Consider the following 19,069-nt stretch of genomic DNA (forward strand, 5'->3'; position numbering starts at 1 on the left):
GACAGAATCTGCTGGCAGCGGAGCAGACTGCGTTCACCTGTTATTCTTCTCAAGCAATTTGGCACCGAGGCTTCAGAAATCCAGACAGGCCTCCCTGGAGCCCGCTGAGAAACATGGGGGTAGGTATGTCCTTCTCCCGCTCCTCTTCCCAGTCCACATCCTGAGGCTTCCCACCTATGTGCCCTAAGAGCGGGCCCCTCTGAGAAATTCAGACCTCTGTTCCAGAGAGTGGCACATGGCCAGTGCTGTCCACTTCTCCACGGCAGTGGAGCTCTGAGCGTCAGTGGAAGAAGATGCCTGGGTTCTGATTGTTGCACGTCCCTCTGCTTGTACTCTGGATTCCATAATGATCCGGAAAGCAGGGGCCGTGTCCAGCACCAGGATGGGAATGGGGAGAGGTGGGTTTCAGTTTGCAAAGGGGCTTTGATTCTGTCTAATCCAGTCACTCTTCGTAATTACTCAAGGAACAGCCCTTCGTGCAAACGCATCTCAGCCTGAGTGGCTCTTTGCAAACCAGTCGCTTCAGCCACATGCTAGTCAAAGTTTTCATGCCATGAGGTTGGTCCCCCTAGTAGCCTGACATTTCTTCTGCTTTCTGATTGGGAAGCTGGAACTTCCTGCATGGGTGCTCATGCAAAGCAGGAGCAGCCAACAGAAATCCCTGGATGCACATGCAAAGTGTATTTGGAACACCTGGAGGCTGTGCCCAGAACAGGTGCCTCAATGTAATTCCAGCTTCCCCACCAGTGTTCCTTCACCCTAACCATGGCATGCCCACATCCTGAACACTGTGTACAAATGTGGTTGCCTCATTAGCATTGGAAAAGGTTCAGAAGAGGGCAACAAAAATGATTAGGGTCTTGAAACTGGTCCCATATGAAGAGAGATTAAAAAGACTTGGACTTTTCAACTGAGAAAAGAGGAGACTAAGGGGGGATATGATAGAGGTCTATAAAAGCATGACTGGTGTGGAAAAAAGTAAATAAGGAAAAGTTATGTACTTATTCCCACAAGATAAGAACTAGGGGGTCATCAAATGAAATTAATAGGCAGCAGGTTTAAAACAAACAAAAGGACTTTTTTTCTTCACTCAGCACACAGTCAATCTGTGGAACTCCTTGCCAGAGGATGTAATGAAAACTAGGATTTTAACAGGGTTCAAAAAAGAGCTAGATAGATTCATGGAGGTTAGGTCCATCAATGGTTATTAGGTAATACTGACATGATCCTTCTCCTGTCACCCATTTACAGACAAACAGAGGCTGTTATATTCCCTCCCTCTGGGGCATCTGTTATTGGCCACTGTCAGCAGACAGAATACTAGGCTAGATGGACCTTTGGTCTGACCCAGTATGGCCATTCTTATGTTCTTATAGTCTAACCTGGAGGGTCTTCCCCTGGATGTGAGAATGACATTCACTCTCCATTGCCCATTCTGCCACCTCCAGCCATCCTGCGCACATGCCAAATAGAAGGCCAGTTATCCGCAATGTCATCTGGAAACCGGACTCGAAGATGTGCACACTCTCAGAGCCTGCAACTATTTCATGGTAGCCACGACAGAGCCACCAGATGCTAACGCTCTTCAGCCATGGCCAGACTGGGCTGGATTGAACTGGGCAAACGGGAGTTGAAAAGTGCTGCACCTCCTGACAATCCCTTGAGTCCCTCAACATGCAGTCAGCTGCCCTGATTAATTGCAGCAATGCCAATGGACACCAGCAGAGAATACACCCTCTATTTCCAAGGTGACCAAGAGCAGCTTTGGAGCAGAGGGAGATGTGCGCATGGGTAATATACTCTGAGTACCTTCTGCCCACCTGTTGGACCAGTGTTCATTCATGTCTCTGTGAGCCCATCACCCGAGTCTGCCATGCTGCTTCCCCGAAATGCAATCTGGGTTTATTCTCTGGATCTCTTCCCATCTCTGTCCCATGGGCTTAGCTGCAGCGTCTAGCATCTAGCTCGTCTTTGCGAGCAGGGACCCAACTCGGCAAGAGAAGCACAATTCTCTTTCAGACAGCAACATTCTAGGTTTGCAGGGGCCTGAGAGACAAACCTTTTGTGCCCAGGGTTCAAATGTGCCACAGGCAAGTTGGGACTGAATGTGCTTACCACCAAGTAGCTGCACCTCCAAAACTGCCTCCGCAGAGAGGTGCAGAGGCACAAAGAGGCGTATCGGCAGCAGGCCTGGCCAAAAAGTTTGCGGGGCCCAAGGCAGCATATTGTGGTTGACTGCAGCGAGCAAGCAGCCAGGTGGGCGGGAGTCAGGTAGCGCCGGGCCTTGAAGGCGTAGGACCCAATGCCTTACCCTAAAGCTGGGCATGATTGGAAGGATAATACAAGCAGGAAATTCCATGTTGCTCTGACTCTGATCTCTAAATTGCCAACCGCCAGCATTAAAACATCACGTGTCAAGCACCCACATAATCCTGAGATTGGCTTTAAATTACAAGATTAAAAAAAAAATAAAGCTGATTCCTATGTGCCTTCTGGGTTTTGTCCCTTTCGGGGAGAGGGACGGAGGGGTACGGTTCACGTTTCAGAGCTTGCTTGCCCAACCACAAGGCCTAGAAACTTATTCCTTTGGTTTGGCTTGGTAATGAAAGGTGAGATGCTGGTGTGTTTATGTGACTGCAGGGGCGTGTCTAGTCTGGCAAGATTTTGCGCAAAAGCAAAACTTGCCGCCTGTCTACACCGGCCGTGAGAATTTGCGCAAGAACACTGATGTTCTAATGTATGAAATCAGTGGTTCTTGCACAAATACTCTGATGCTCCCGCTCAGGGATAAGCCCTCTTGCGCAAATATTCTTGCACAAGAGGGCCAGTATAGACAGGCACGTTCATTTCTTGCGCAAGAAAGCCCGATGGCTAAAATGGCCATTGGAGCTTTCTTGCTCAAGAGTGTGTCGACACTGGCACGGATGCTTTTGCGCAAAAGATGTCTTTTGCGCAAATACTTTTAACAGAAAAACTTTTCCGTTAAAAGTATTTGCGCAAAATCATGCCAGTCTAGACACAGGAGTCAGGGTTTCCAGAAAAGCAGCAAATAAATAAATGCCCTCAAAGTGAATGGGGGAGACAGACAATTTCGCTGGGCCCTAGAATCATTTGTTGCAGGTGGGGTTTCTCTGGCTCATTAAAACTCCATCCCCTTCTTGCTTTTTCTTACCCTGGGTCCTTCTTTCTCTGCTCATAGAGCTTGTGCCTTCACATTTCACAGCGTTCGTCCCTATTACACCTGGAACTGTGTGAAGGGTTAGCTCTTAAGTAGAGCTCTGTGATTGCCGTAACTCTCTGTAATGGTCTGGCCCAGCAGTCCTCCTCCCCACCCCCATCCCTTCAGACTCTGGTGATGTTTGATCCTAACTTTGCACCTTGAGCCACTGTGGGGGATGGATTACAGGCCACCTTTCCCGGAGCTGGTGGAGAATGAGACCAAGAGCACCATCTGCTGTCTGTTCCCGGCACTGCGTGCAACTGAAGTCCTTGACAAACCACTTGCTCCCAGTTTGGTTTCCAGGAGTTGAAGGCCAAAGTGGTAGCACAGCCTGGGGAGAAGAGACACTAGAGACTCCGAGATGTAGGGTTGCCAGATGGTTTTTCAACAAAAATACCGGACTCACTTAACATGACATCACAAGCTACATCACAGCTTATTTAGAAAATACCCGACATTTATATTTTATCATTTATATTTTCTCAATTTGTGTCCCAAACAGAAAGTTCAAAACTGAACACCTGCCAACCCTACAGAGCTGGCACGAGAGAGAGGGTATGTCTACACTACCCCGCTAGTTCCAACTAGTGGGGTAGTATAGACATACCCAGAGAGAGCAACAGACAAGGAACCAGGGAGACCCAGAAAGCACAATTCAGAGGGAGAGGCCTTCATTCTCCTAGTGAATCTTCTCCAGTGTTTGTGTTTTACTCCTGATATTTACACACACACACACACACACACTGTGTTTCTCTCTCGCTCTCTCTCTGACACACACACACACACTGTTTCTCACACACACACAGAATGTTTCTCTCTCTCACACACACACACACACACACACACTGTGTTTCTCGCTCGCTCTCTCTCTCTCAGACACACACACACACACTGTTTTTCTCTCTCGCTCTCTCTCTCTCGCAGACACACACACACACAGTTTCTCACACACACACAGAATGTTTCTCTCTCTCTCACACACACACACACACACACACTGTTTTTCTCTCTGTCACACACACACTGTGTTTCTCACACACACACACTGTGTTTCTCTCTGTCCATTATTTATGTTTCTCTCCTTTGCCTGCTTGGGTGTTCAGGGTGAGGCAAGGCGCATGCAGTGGTCTCTTGGGGCAGAGCCAGAGGTAGATTTGGAGGCTGCCACAAGCAGAAATTGGCTGGCCCACAGCCTGGGTGGCCCGGTGAGGTGAGTGCAGGGTGGAGATGGCTCTCCCTCCCTGAGCCCCGCAGCCTGGCATCACTGCTCGCCCCTCTATTTGAAAATCTCTGCCATAGCCAAAACCAAACCAAGCCAGTCGCTGATGGCTTCCCGCCACGGTTGGGGGGAGAGATTGGTTGACGCTCTCTGGCAGGTGGGGTGAGGAGATTTCCCTCAGACTGTCACAGCCAGCAAAAGAGACACCCTCTGGGGAAGCAGCGGCAGCCGGAGGAGCACCCCAGGGTGCAAGGCTTGAGGCATTCAGACCGCTCAAGCACATTCCCACATTTTCTTCCCTTTGCAGCGACAGTAGGCACTGCAGCTCACTGCGTCAGGGAGGCCGGTGCTGCAGGATGTCCACAGCCCCTTATCTGACAGGACCATGGCCAGTGAGAGGTTAAAGGAGCCAGGCAGATGTCTCAGCCAGCTCCTGCCCTCCCCTGCCCTTTTCCCCTCAACAACCCCCTGAGTGTCTTGAATTGGTCACCTGGCAACCTTGCCCCAGTCACCCACCAGCACACTGGAGCACCTCTTAGGCCCCACCTGCCTGGGAGCAAGGGGAAGGCTGGGGGGGCACCAGAGGCAGGCACATGGGCCAAGTCTGGCCATTATGATGGTCCCAATCATGGCATTGTCCAGATGGAAACAGCAGCGTCGCCAATCCCAGGTCAGGACTGATACTCCAGGGGGCCTGAGAGTCACAGCAGCTTAGTGTGGGAATGGCCGTGAACCTTCCAGTCCCCTCCAGCTGACCTGAGAGCCTCTGCCAATCAGGGCCAGCCCCTTCTCCTTGCTCTCTGCCTGGTGGCTTCACATCACCTTCTGCTACCTGCCGGGACACTGGGAGCCTCCGGCCTTGGGCGGGAACCATCGCAGGCCCCCTCGCCGCCAACATATATTGTTGGGGGGAGGGGCACAGCCATACTCAATGACACTCCAATCGTCAAGACAAACTGGGCTGGGCACATCAAGAATCTATGCTTGTGGGGGGAATAAACTGGCCCTGGAACGATGGAGAGATAGGAAGGGTGGGTGCAAAGGAGCTCAGTCCTAGATGTGAAATATGTAACTCTTCCTTTCTGGCATAAGGAGAGCAGACTTTGGTGAGGCTGTGACCATGATGGGTACCACAGAATGAGTTTGTCCCAAAGACAGAGCAGATCCTACTGCCAGTAAGGGGAAGGGAGCAAATTTTGGCATCTTATCTCCAATAGATCAGAGTATATGATGGTCTGTATGAGTCTGCACACATAATACCAAGAAACATGGACTTGATACATTGCAGAGCATAAATGTGCCTAGAAAACAGCAGTCCCCGCCCCCCAAGGATGTACCCCTAAAGGCAAGGGTGGGTGCAATGCCATGTGATAGTCTACAGAACCAATGCAGTTGCACATGGCCTGAGAGGTTTCCTGGACTACATGGATCTCTAGGAGACTTCTGAAAGGAAAGGTTGGGGTGCAGAGGGTTAGGGTTATGGTTGGGGTGCAGAGCTCAGAGAAATGTGTGCGGGGGGGGAAGAGTTGTCCCCCCCCTTTAAGATGCCATCTAATGTGCTGAGATACCACTGAGCCCACCTGTTCCGCCAGCCTGAGCACCCCTTCATCTTGTCTTGCTGAGCCAGGCTCTTAAGCCTCCTCCAGCCTCACACAGACAGAGCCACACCTAGCTGCAAAAAGTCACAGACACTGAGATTATTTCTGGGAAGACTCAGCTTAAGGGACTGGCCTCGGCACTCAGGCTATGTGTACATGACAGGGATTTTGCTCAAAAACGGCCTTTTTTGCACAAAAACCCGTGGAGTTTTTGTGCAAGAAAATTTACCGTGAGAACAGAGGGGGTTTTGTGGGATAGGTAGTCCTCTTTCGACAAGGAAAAGGTTTTGTGCTCTTGCGCAAAAACGTGTGTGTTATTGGGAAGCAGGGGGGGTTGTGCAAAAACAGCCTATCGGAAGAAGCACGGGTGTCCTGGTGGCCATTCTGTTAATGACAACCAGAGCTTTTTTGCGAGAGAGCATCCATGCAGTCTGGACACTCTCTTGCACAAAAGCACAGCTCTTTTCCGATGCGCTTTTGTAGTGTGGGCGTGCTCTTGCGCAAAAAGCTTCTTGCACAAAAAGCCTGAAGTCTAGATGTAGCCTCAGGTGCCCACCTCCCTTGGAGTGTAGACCCAAAGGTATAACGGGAAATCAGCCCCCTCCCTCAATGTGGGAGGTATGTACAACCTCTTACTCTGCCCCCTCCCCAATTATAAAATGCACAAACTGGGTTTCAGAATAAACAAAAACAAATTTATTAGCTAGAAAGGGTCGATTTTTAAGTGATTTTTAAGTGACTCCATCGATGGAGCCATGTAGATTAGTGTACTCAAAAAATGGAAATGAAGCAGCAATTTAAATAATCGCCACTTCATTTACATCAAAATGGCTGCCGTGCTGTGCCAATCAGCTGTTTGGCGGCACAGTACAGTAGTCTGGATGCTCTGCGGTCAACAAGGGAAGCGGCATAACGGCATATGCCACAAGGTATAATGGGGCAGTCGACAAGAACTTCCCTTGTCGACCGCAAAGCTTCCAGACTACTGCGCTGTGCTGCCAAACAGCTGATCGACACAGCGCGGCGGCCATTTTGATGTCAATGAAGCAGCAATTATTTAAATCGCCGCTTCATTTCCCTATGTCAAGAAACCTCATCTACATGGCTCCGTCGACGGAGCCATGTAGTCTAGACATACCCTAAGAGATAACAAACAGGAAAAAGTAGATTATTGAGCAAATAAAACAAACTATTCAAGCTACGCTTCATACGCTCAAGAGACAGGTTATGAGAAGTAATTTTTTAGCTCAAATGTTATTTTAGGCAGATTGCAAAGTTTCTGTAGCTTAGAGTTACAGTTACATCCGTTATACCCCTGTCTCAGCCTGAAACCCTCCACCTTTACCTTGCCTTCAGGTGTCTTTAGCAGACTCTCCTCTTGGGAAGGCAGGCCCGGCATGGAGCAGAATCCTGCTTGTCTTCTTCCCCACACTCAAATAAGATTTACATAAGGTGGGGACCTTTTGTTTCCCAAATTTCCCCCCACCCTCTTTTTAGTGGAAAGTTAAAAGAAGTCCAATATGATGTTTAGTATCAGGTGACAGGACCACCTGACCTCTAGTAGTGTCACAGCTCCCAGGATGCCTCAGAGGAAGGAAAGGCGTTACTATAATCACAGTCTTGTTTCTTCCTAATAGCCCATCCAGGCTGATGGCCAGTTGTCTGTTGGGCATCTCCTATATACACATTCACTTGTAATTGTTGAATACTCCATAGCTCAACTTTAGATACAGAAATGAAACATGCATACAAATTGGATACTCACATTCAGTAATTCATAACCTTTCCAGTGATCCTCACATGACCCATCTTGCGTAAAACGTATTTTAGTTATGCCACATTTATATCAACACAACATTTTTAAGAAGAATATGGGGTGTAACGTCCCAAGGGGGTTGACTTGGGACAAGTTAAAGATAACACAGTCCCTACTGGCCACTATTAAGATCTTCGGAAGCTAATCATTATTTTCTTTAAAGCACAGACTGACCTATTAGACAAGTCCTGAGCATCATTTCCTAGTCAAAGGGAATTCAGATATTGACCGGGAACACCCAGCTGCAGCATGAAAAGAGCTGTTACTTGCCAAACAGCTGGTTTAGTGGCAGAAATGGGTAGAGCAGAGACAACATTTGTGTGTGGGGAGGGGGGCACATGTGGGGTTACATCCCCCAATACAGATTTCTGCCAGTGTGGGAGTCAGGCTGAGCATGGCTAAGGGGGACAGAAAGCACATACAGGGAAACACCCCCAGAACACCTCATCCTCTCTGCAGTGTTTCCTGCCTGCTGCAATCATCTATTTTGCAGCGTTCAGGCAGGGGAGTGAGGTCATGGAGTGCTTGGAGAAGGGGAGGAGCTGGGTGTGAAGCAGTGAAGGGTGGAATGGGGGCATGAAAAGGTGGGGCAGGGACAAGGCAGGGGTTTGGACTTAAGGAGAGGGTTGGAGTCAAGCGCAGAGCCTACGGCAGAGCTGACACAATAGAAAGTTGGTGCCTGTGGAGGCGGACATGTCTGGGAAAGGCACCAGCATCTAGCACTTCTGCTGGGCCCTGTTAGGAGGCACCAGGAGCAACGAACACAGAGTGAGCTGGGGGCACAGCTCCTTCCAAAGGGACATGGGAAAGCTCTCCGAGTCCCATCCCTTCCTCAAGCCAGTCACTGATAGAGTTGCCGGATACTTTCACAAAAAATACTGAACATGCAGGTAAAAAAATTGGTTGAGTTAAAAAAGGGGGGGGGGGCAAAGTGGTTGAGCAAAAAAAAAAAGGTCACTGTGCCTTTAAATCCACACACTCCCCGCGCCCCCTGCCTCCACCGGACACAGCATGGAAAGAATGTCCCAAACGGCCTTCCGTCCGAGAAGAACAGAAAATACTGGACATTTTACATGTCCGGTATTTTCTGGGTTTTTTTTACCGGAAATACCAGACTGTCCGGGCCAATACCAGACACCTGGCAAACCTTGTCATTGCTCAACGGATGGTGTCTAGAACCAGTTCCAGCCTGCATCAGGGAGGCATGGGCAGCGGGTGTATAATAAATCAGGGAAGGTTAAGCACCCCTAACCCAGATCTTGGTCCACCCACACTCTGCCCTGAGGCCTCACCTTCCAAGCACCCCCATCTCCTCCAGTATCAGCAGGGGCTCAGCTCAGTCCAGCCGCTTGAAGCTTGGGCGAGTTGACAACTCGAGCTGGCCAGTAGCCCAGAGTGGGGTGGCTAGCAGCCCAGCCCAGGGCAACTCAAGCTTGTATTCGGATGAGCCTTTAGCCTAGAGTGGCTTGGAATAACCCAGGGGTCAAGCTGGTCTTTAGGCTAGCCCAGGGGTTGGGTTGAGGTTGGGGCAGCTGGGGCGGACGGGGTAGTGCTTGGGTTGACTAGCAGGGCTAGGACTGGTCAGCCAGTGGCAGGGGTTACATAACACTGGGCATGAAGGCTGGTGCTGAGAGAGGCTTGGGGTTCCAACATGCAAGGGGGGCATGGGACCTAGATTGGAAGGAGCAGGGCCAGGGACTGGCCTCCCTGAAGTGGGGGTTCATGTGTTCCCCCTCACTGGAGAAGTGGGGAAAGAGCTGAGTGGGGGCAAGGCAGTGCTAGTTTGGGGACATGTCAAGTCTCACTCAGTGGGTGTGAGGTTCAGTCTCGCACACACTCCTAAGCTTGGCTTGCTCATTTTGCGTAAATATAGAAAGATATAAAATATTTTTACTCGGGCAGTGCAAGAGACAGCAATACAACCAGGCTCCGCTGGCCAAGCTTAGGTACGGCAGCCATATCGGAGGCTGCAGGTTTCCTTCTGCACATGCAAGAAAGGAGGCAAACATGGATTTTCTTTTCTTTTTCTGGGGGGGGAGGGGTGAACACTTGACAGTCAAAAACAAAAAGAATTTACCCCCCCAAAAAGCAGGACTTGATCGAAAGTTTCAAGTTCTGTGGCGTACTGTTCAAAATTTAAATCCCACTGGACAAATTCATGGCCCTCCATAATCCCAGTTGCAGGCAAGAGTTCTCTTTTTTTAATGTCCGCTATGTCTCCAGGAGCTGTCTTATAGCCATCAAGGAGAAAAACAATACAATTCATCATCTGGAAAGTGAAATACACCACACAAGTAGCGGAGCAATGTCTTCACAGCCACAAATGCCTGTTGTTCTTGTGTGAAATTCCTTCACCCTGCCTGATAAAGTAAGTCAAATATGGTTAATAATTGTGATTGCAGTTGTTAATTAATTATCAATGTATTATAATTTCAGGGCACTGAAGTAATTTGCAGACTACCTTACTACCAAAAAAAAAAAAGAGAGAAATTTATTGTCAGAAATTCTGTTTGCAATGTTTTCAGAAAGAGCTTGATTGTTTTTATTAATTAATTTTTATTGGGTCTAGGATTTTCAGTTTGTAATACAATCTTCAGTGCGTCCCAATGAGGGTTAAACATTAATTAATTAATTTAGCTGGAGCCCTTTATCTAAGTCAATGGGATTATTAAAATACAGTGGCTGTGTCTACACTGCACCCCTTTTCTGGAAAAGGGATGCAGATGAGACAAGTTGGAATTGCAAATGCCACGGGGATTTACATTTTCCCTGCTGTATTTGCATGAACATGGCTGCCGCTTTTTGCGGCTCGGGGCTTTGCCGGAAAAAAGCGCCAGTCTAGACAGGGATCTTTCGGAAAATAAAGCCTTTTCCGAAAGGTCCCTTATTCCTCTTAAAATCAGGAATGCATCTAGACTGGCGCTTTTTTCCGGCAAAGCCCCGAGCCGGAAAAAAGCGGCAGCCATGTTCATGCAAATGCAACGGGGAAAATGTAAATCCCCGCAGCATTTGCAATTCCAACTTGTCTCATCTGCATCCCTTTTCCGGAAAAGGGGTGCAGTGTAGACACAGCCAGTATGTTACATATACAAAGTTACATAGATACAAACTCAAAATCTTATCATCACATAAAAATTCGCTCAATATTTTTACCATACAAATCACTTCCATGTTTGTGAAAATCTGGTGATAGTGGATTAAACCAAGCCTGGGCAAAATATGGCCTGCAGGCTGCATATGGCCTGCCAAGCCACCAGATCCGGTCCGCAGATTGCCTCACTCCACCCGCACATTGCTCAGAAATGCGGCTGTGGGGCAGTTTTTCTATAAAAACTGAGAGTCTGGAGAGGGGCAGAGGAGAAAGCTTTAGAAGCTGCTCTTGTCCCCAGCACACTCCCATTGGCTGGTTTCTTGCCAGAAACCGGCCAATGGGATCTGCTGTTTCAATAACAGGCAGCCATGAAGTACAAGGGGCTCCAGAGCACATGGCTGTATCCTGTGCGGGGGCATGGCAGGCAGGAAGGCTGATTTAGGAACCGCTGCTCTTGGCAGAGTCTACTTCTGGCACCCCAGTCCCTCCCTTCCCCAACCCTCTGCCCCCTACTATACATGCCCAAATCCTCTGCCTCCCTCCTGTACCCATATCCCCTCCCAGATCTGGCACCCCAATCCCCTGCTCCAGATCACAGTCCCCTCCTGCCCTAGCTCACAACCCAAATCCCTGCACCCCCTCTTGTACCCCAGTTCCCTGCTCTAGGTCACAATCCAACTCCCTGCTCCTCAGTCCAGTGCCCCAGGACACAACTGTCTCCTTACCCTAATATCTCTTCTGCACCCAACCTCCATCCAGATCCTGCACCTCCTCCATTACTATAGTAGAAGAGTGCAGCCCTTGACCACTTTCCAAATTCTTGGAGTGCCCTTCCCCACCTCCCTGGAAAAAATTATTGCTCACCCCTGGATTAAACACTTAGACCATTGAATGTCACCAAGGACCTTTCTTAAGCAATGACCTAATACACTGCCATGAAAGTGTCACTCTTTGGCCTTGAAAATCACTCATAAGGACAGCAAGGTGGGTGGGCAAGAAAGGCGCCAGAGGCAACACATGGGTTGATCATAGGCTCCCCCCAACCTTTACATTGTGCCACACACACCACATCAGGAGTTTAGAGTCACCGCTGCTAGAGCCTGAGAGGAAGGGGCCTATGCCCAGAACTACACGCAATGCCTAGCTTTCAAGGTCGCCATCTGTCGTCTTCTGCAGCAGCCTGCGCCCACGTCCCAGCTTTAGTGAGCCAACCAATGCAGCCCCCGTCTACAGCACACACGTGCCACGGGGCTGCCTTACTTACAGCACTTAGGCCCGGCAGCTCTACGTGGATCCTGCGAAGCAATGCACATTCAGGGGTGGCATCGAGGGCTGGCGGGAGCCAGGGGGCGGGTGCACTTTGGTGTGGAGAGTTGGCTGCCCCACCCCTTCCAGGAGCACAGAGCCAGACCCTCCCTCCCATGCTGCCCCGGGGTCTGGGGGGGTTGTCAGCACATCTGCATGTAGGCTACTCTGTTCAGGGCATGAGCTTTGGATAAAGCTTCTTCCCTTCAGACATCTCCTGCCATAAGGAAAGGTCAAGATTCCTTCCAAACAGGTTATTTGGGAGAGCAGGCTGGCCCATAATGGGAGAATCCTAGCAGTCTCCAGGGATGATCACAGTACACTTACTATATATTTGAGAGAGTCTGTCTGTCTGTCTGTTTGTTCAGGCACTCCTCCTAAACAGTAAGAGCTAAGACCACCAAATTCAGTATACTGCTTCCTCTTATCACAACATATAGCAAGGCAAGGGCTTGGTTGTGCCAGGAAAACAGAATGTGCCTGGAATGAGATTGTTTCTCAGAAAACCCTACAGAAAAGTGACAGACTCACCAGGCAGGTGAAAGGTACTGGCTGGGATCGTGCCTCCCCTCATGGAGACCGCCCCAGCCTTGAGCCTCCCACCCCTCAAACACCGTGTAGGGATGGCAGGGAGGGAGGGGGGGGCTGAAGCTCCCCTTCCAATTTGTACGGGGACATTGCTGGCTGTTCCCTTTTGTCAGGGAGTGAGGGGAGGTGCACAGTTTTCTGCATTCCTCACTCTGTCTGGGGAGCACAGAGGGCAGATGAGTTGTGCACTTTGCTCTTGCTCCCTGACAGGGACAGGAAAGGGAAGAGCCAGCATCCCTGGTAGACATCTGGGGGGGCCTTCCCCCCCCGCCCTCCCAACCTACCCCCCTACATCCCTTCACACTGACACACACAGTCCCCTGCCCAGAGCCCCTTTTCACCCCTTAACCCTGACTCCTGTACCCCCACACACACTCCTATCCCCCTGCCCTGAGTCCCCTCCTCAAGGACCTGATCAATGCTGGGTACATCTAGTAAATATATAAAATACAAATGCTACCTCTGCATAAACTGTTTCCTGAGGCTGTGCAATGAAGGGACACCCCAACTGGCTAAAACTCCCCTCTCCTGCTTCCACACACGAGGGTAATGCATAGTCCCAAACTCACTGAACCTCCCACACCCACCTCTGCATTGCACAATCGGGGTGGGGGACATGGGAATCAACTCATAGTGTGTGCATGCAAGAGAGACTCCAGTTGACGATCCTCCTCCATATAGTACAGAGAAAGTCCAGTTAGCTCCACCCTGATTTCTGAACTGAGTATCTGTGGCTGATTCTGAAGTGCACTTATCTGATTTACCTGGAGTTTTCGCTCTCCCAAGGCAATGAGATAATGTGGGGGTTGTTTGCTGGGTCTCAGGCACGTAGAGTGCCACAATCTTAAGGGCTATCCTGCCCCGGGGACAAGATTTTGCTGGTATTGACTCTGTAGCCAGTCAGCATTTGTATATCTGTCTGTATAATAACTGCACTGAGCTGAGAAGCTGCCCTTCTAGAGGTATCTGTACATTTCGGTGTTGCCAGTTCTCGTTCTTGTACAGTGAGTCTTGTAGGGTTTGGCCTTTTGCTTGATAATCAAGCTCCTGGACTCATGTGGTTATGTGAGAATCTCCACTACAGAAAGTTCATTTAGAGTATGCCTAGACTACATCCCTCTGTCGGCAGAGGGATGCAAATTAGTCAGGTTGACATTGCAAATGAAGCGGGGATTTAAATATCCCGTGCCTAATTTGCATAAAAATGGCCACCATGTTTTGCTGACAACACTTTGTCGGCAAAAAGCGGCAGTCTAGAGGGGGATCTGTCGAGAAAAAAAGCCTTTTTCGACAGATCCCTTATGCCTGCTGCAAGGAGGTTTACAGGATCTGTTGAAAAAGGCTTTATTTCTCGACAGATCCCCCTCTTGACTGCTGCTTTTTGCCGACAACGTGCTGAGTCGGCAATAACATCGGCCATTTTTATGCAAATTAGGCACAATGTCGACCTGCCTGATCTGCATCCCTCTGCCAACAGAGGGATGCAGTCTAGACATACCCTTAGAGTCACAGGTCAGAAGAGACCGTGACAACCATCTAATCTGGCTTCCGGCAGAGCAGAAGTCATAGAACTTGCCTATAGTAATTCCTATCTTCTAGAAAACTTTCCAGTCTTAAACGGCACATGGCTAGTGATGGAGACTCCACACACAGGCTGGCCCTTGGAGCTGTGGAGGAACGCTTGACAATATGACCCCTATTGGTGCAGATACCAGAAAGCCATTCAGTGACCCCCAAGATCTGGGATGTTTGATGGTCTCCTGATTTGTAAGCCAAACTCATGATTGTTGGCGCCTGACTCGTTCCTCTTGCCTGCTCAGTGTAGACCAGGGGTGGGCAAGAATTTGGTAAGTGGTCACGGGCCATACTTTTCTACTGAACAGGGTGTCCCCGCGATACGTCGCCCCGGTATACCTCTGTTCCGCACTAACATCGTTGGCGCTTGTAGGAACTGATGCGTTCAACGTCCTCCCATTCCCTGCTCTTAAGTCGCACAAAAAAACAACAACCCATGTTGTGCAAATGGAAGTCAGCCGTAGGAAAAAATTCCCCACTTTAAATTGTTTTGCTGTAATTCCAAGTTTTTTGGAACGTATCTTGGACTAATAGCAAGGACGGCCTGTATTCACTTAGGGGGTGTGAGGTCTAGAGCGGAATCTGAGTGCAGGAAAGCGCTCCAGGCAGGGAAGTGGAGTGCAGGAGGGGTGTGTGGCCTCGGTAGGGTTGCCAACGCTCCTGCACTGGATGCCATTGCCACAAAATTGGCAACCCTAGACCTGGGGCAGAGGCATGGGGCCCCCCAGGGCTCCCCCAGCCCCTCCCCCTCTGCAGAGGCCCTGCCCCCTGGGGAGGGGAACAGGTGGGGCAGCGTGCCAAGAGCTCCCCAGCCTCCCTAGAGCACTGGGGAGGGGAAGAGAGGGAAGGGGAGCATGAGTGCAGCGTGGCTTCCAGAGCACTAGGGGAGAGAGAGGAGATGGTTCCAGCCTCCCCAGCCAGGAGCACCAGGAGGCAGGCCCTGGGGGCAGCAACGCTCCGCCACCAGAGTGCTATCGTAGGCGCTCTGGGGGCAGAGTGTGGGCATGGCCAGGTTGGCGGCTTGGGAAGGCAGAGCTTTCCCTTGCCGAAGCCACTGGACGCCCATGGGCAGGGGTGCAGGATCTGGGAGGGGGTTTGGATGCAAAAAGGGGGTTGTGACCTCGGCCAGAGGGCTGGTTTGCAGGAGCCAGTGCCAGGTGCTGGGGCATGTGAGTCTCTGTGCGCTCCTTGGAGAGAGGGGGGCAGCCAGGCTCCGTGCACTGCCTGTACCTGCAAGCACTGCCCCCACAGCTGGTTTCCAGCCAATGGGAGCTGTGAGGATGGTGCCGGGGATGGAGACAGCACGTGGTGACCTGCTGCCCCTCCCTCCCAGCAAGGCGCTCACAGAAACACGCTTGCCCCAGCTCCCAGCCGCTTTGAGCGGCATGTGGGGCCAGAGCAGGCAGGCAGCCTGAGCGCCCCGCTGGGCTGTAGAACATTAGCAGCCTGGAGGGTCATGGCGAACCAGTTCCAAATGTTTGGCAGGCCAGCTCGGGCCTGTGGGCCGTATTCTGTCCATCCCTGGTGTAGCTAATGCTGTTCTGAAAGCCACAAAACGCCATCCTCTCCGTTGGGTGGAAAAATTAAAGCTCTCAACGTTCACGTCTTCGAAAGTGGAATTTTCTGGGTCTCCCATTCATTGCCCCCATCTTACTGGGTGTGCGTGACCCCCGGCTTCCCCATTTGCTTTCCTTTAAATCTTACATTTCACTTGCTTGTCTCGGAACCCACCACGAAGGCCCATTCAGTGTGAAGAATTTAGCGTGGCCCTTTGCCAGGAACAGTTCAAAGCGTTTTGACACTTGTTATGTTAATGCCCCTGCAGCTTCTGTGCTTTCAAATCTGGGTTGCATTAGCACCATGAGCAATCTGTGGTTGGTGGAGATGGGGGGGAGGAATGACTTTGGGATCCATCCAAGAAGTGTCATACTCAATCTGGGCTCTTATAACTACTTATCTAACATGGTACATCAGATGGTTTGATCTGCCAATTAGCCTCAGTGAGAGCTGCTAACCAAAAGCAGATGAATCTATACGTTATTGCATGGAAAAATCTGCCACTTCCCAGTTTCCTACGCTACGTCTACACGACGAGTTTTCTTGGCAAAAAATATGCTAATGAGGAACTCATTTGCATGAGTCATAATCTCATTTGCATATTTTATGCCACTCCGTTTTTGCGCTAGGGGTTTTTGCCCAAAAACAAGCAGTGTGGACATTTTCTTTTTGCCCCAAATCCCCTTTTTCCACATCCCCAAAAAGGAGGCATACCAGCCTTGTGGAAAAAGGGGGGTTTGTGCAAAAAGAAAACATGCTTGTTTTTGCGCAAAACCCCCTAGCACAAAAACGGATTGGCAGAAAGTATGTAAATGAGATCACAACTCATGGAAATGAATCCCTCATCAGCATTTTTTTTGCAGAGAAAACTTGTAGTGTAGAAGGAGCCCTAGAGAGTGGGCGAGCCAGGCTGAAGTCTCCGTCCCAAAATCACTGGCCAACCGTGGATCTTAGCTATGCAGGGGCGAGGTGTGGCACTGAACATAAGCGAAGGAGCTGCCCTTAACCTGTGGCCACTTTAGTTTGCATGTGCTGTGATTGAGATTCTGTAATGTACCACTACTAGCCCCTGCCATCCTTCCCTTGCACCCTGGGGTATAAAATTTCTGTTCCCCCATCTCGGGCAAAATGTAAGAGAACGTTGCAACGTCTGATCAGAACATTGGAAATTCCTGACCACCACCCCCCTCGCAGCAATCCTCCTTCCCTTCTCCCCACCTTCCCCAAATAGCATTTATCAGCTTCAAAAAGTGAACTGTTTAAATAGCATTAAGGGCCTGATTTAAAGTCACAAAAGCCATGAAATTCAGAGGTAAGGCTAAAAATCCACTCGACACTGTGGCCTTAAGTCATAAAAGGCATGAGTCAAAAGCAGCCGCTGAGTACTCAGAGTTGCCTGGCTTCCGAGCGTGGCTGGGTGCGGGGGGGGGGGCACAAGTCAGATCCCTTAATGAGATTTAAATGAGCTGAGGGCCCGAACTCAGAGGGTTCAGAGATGCCGTTCAGATTAGCTTTGGGATGCTGATCCGAACTGCTTTGGTCTGCTCTTTCTAGCCCGATTCCCATTCTTTCCCCAGCAGCTCCATATCCTGCCAGTCTGGGGAGCACCAGACCCAGGCTGGTTTGCGGGAGGGAGATTGTCTCTCTTGGAGCCCAACACTGCAGGACTGTAGGAGGAGAGGCCATGTGGTTTAGCGGGTAAGACATGAAGCTGTGAATTAAGAGATCTGGGCCACTGGCTTAATAAGTTTGCATAGGCAAGTCACTGTGCCTCAGTTTCTCCTCTTGCTTGTCTTGTCTTTTTAGATTATTGTGTGTGGACTATCTCTTATCTTAACTGTACAGCACCTGGCACAGTGATACTCCAGTCTCATCTGGGAGCTTTAAATGCCATCATAATTCTGGGACCATTACCCCTCAGCCCAGTCTCAGTGTGATCAGAGCAAATCAAGTCAGTTTTTAAAACCTTTATTATGGTAGAACACACGAAAAAGCATCTACATGTTTTGTTTGCAACTGGAAAAATTAAAAAAACAACAAGCAATAATCTTGCAGCTCCTTAGGAACTGACTAACTCGGCTCCCCCTCTGAAGCTTTTGTAACAGCAGCAGGTTTGAGCACCTGCGGTGTTCAATAAGCTCCATCCATGTGTGTTGGTTTGAATTAGTTGCTGGTCCTGCATCTTGCCAGGCTGCTTGTGAAAACATTTGATGCCAGCGCCAAGCTAATGGTTTCCTGTCTAATCGCAGAGGGTCACATAACAACGCACTTGGGCCTCATCAGCTAGACTAGAAGAAGAAACTAGCAAGGCTGTCCAGCTCGGGTTGTTTACAGCCACATTTTCACTCACAGCTACTGAGTGTCAGTCTCTGTTCAGCACCTTGTGGGGGCCTGGTTTATTTTAGAGATGCTGAGCACCCAGAAGGCCATAGAGCCCATGGTAACTCAAGGTGCTTTGAACACAAGACCTCATGGGCCTCTCATTGGAGCACCACTTCTGGGAAATTTGGGCCATAATGTCTTGGGGTTCACTTAATGACATCCTCTTGGTTGGGAAAGCCCCCTTCATCCAAAGCAAAACCCTCTGTGGAAATGTCTTGCTTTGGATGAAAGTTTCATTGGGAACGTGTCTCCGGTCCAGGATGGAATTTAGTTACTACCTTCCAGGAGATGCTCTAAAGACAAGGCTACAGAGCCAATCTCTTTGTGTCTGGCCCAATGAATATTTAATTATTTATGCAGAATGGAACAGATCTCGCAGGAGCATCATAGCCTAGTGGTGAGGACACTCTGCTGGGATATGGGAATGAGGCTTTGATTCAGAGTAAGGACTCCCAGGGGAGTGTCCTCACCACTGCGCTGTCTGGCACTAAAAGGTTCAGTTCTTGTTCTGATGGGGTGCATCTACACAGCACCCTAAATTCAAAATAAGAGATGCAATTTGCGTTATGCAAATTGCGTATCTTACTTTCCATCTATTTCAAAATAAATAGCTTCTTTTGAAATTTGGTGCGTCTACACAGTGCCAAATTTCGAAATAACATGCTATTTCGAGCCATCCCTTATCTCTTGTGCAACAAGGATTATGGGGATGGTGAAA

This window comes from Pelodiscus sinensis, chromosome 23, assembly GCF_049634645.1.
Source record: "Pelodiscus sinensis isolate JC-2024 chromosome 23, ASM4963464v1, whole genome shotgun sequence".
NCBI lineage: Eukaryota > Metazoa > Chordata > Testudines > Trionychidae > Pelodiscus > Pelodiscus sinensis.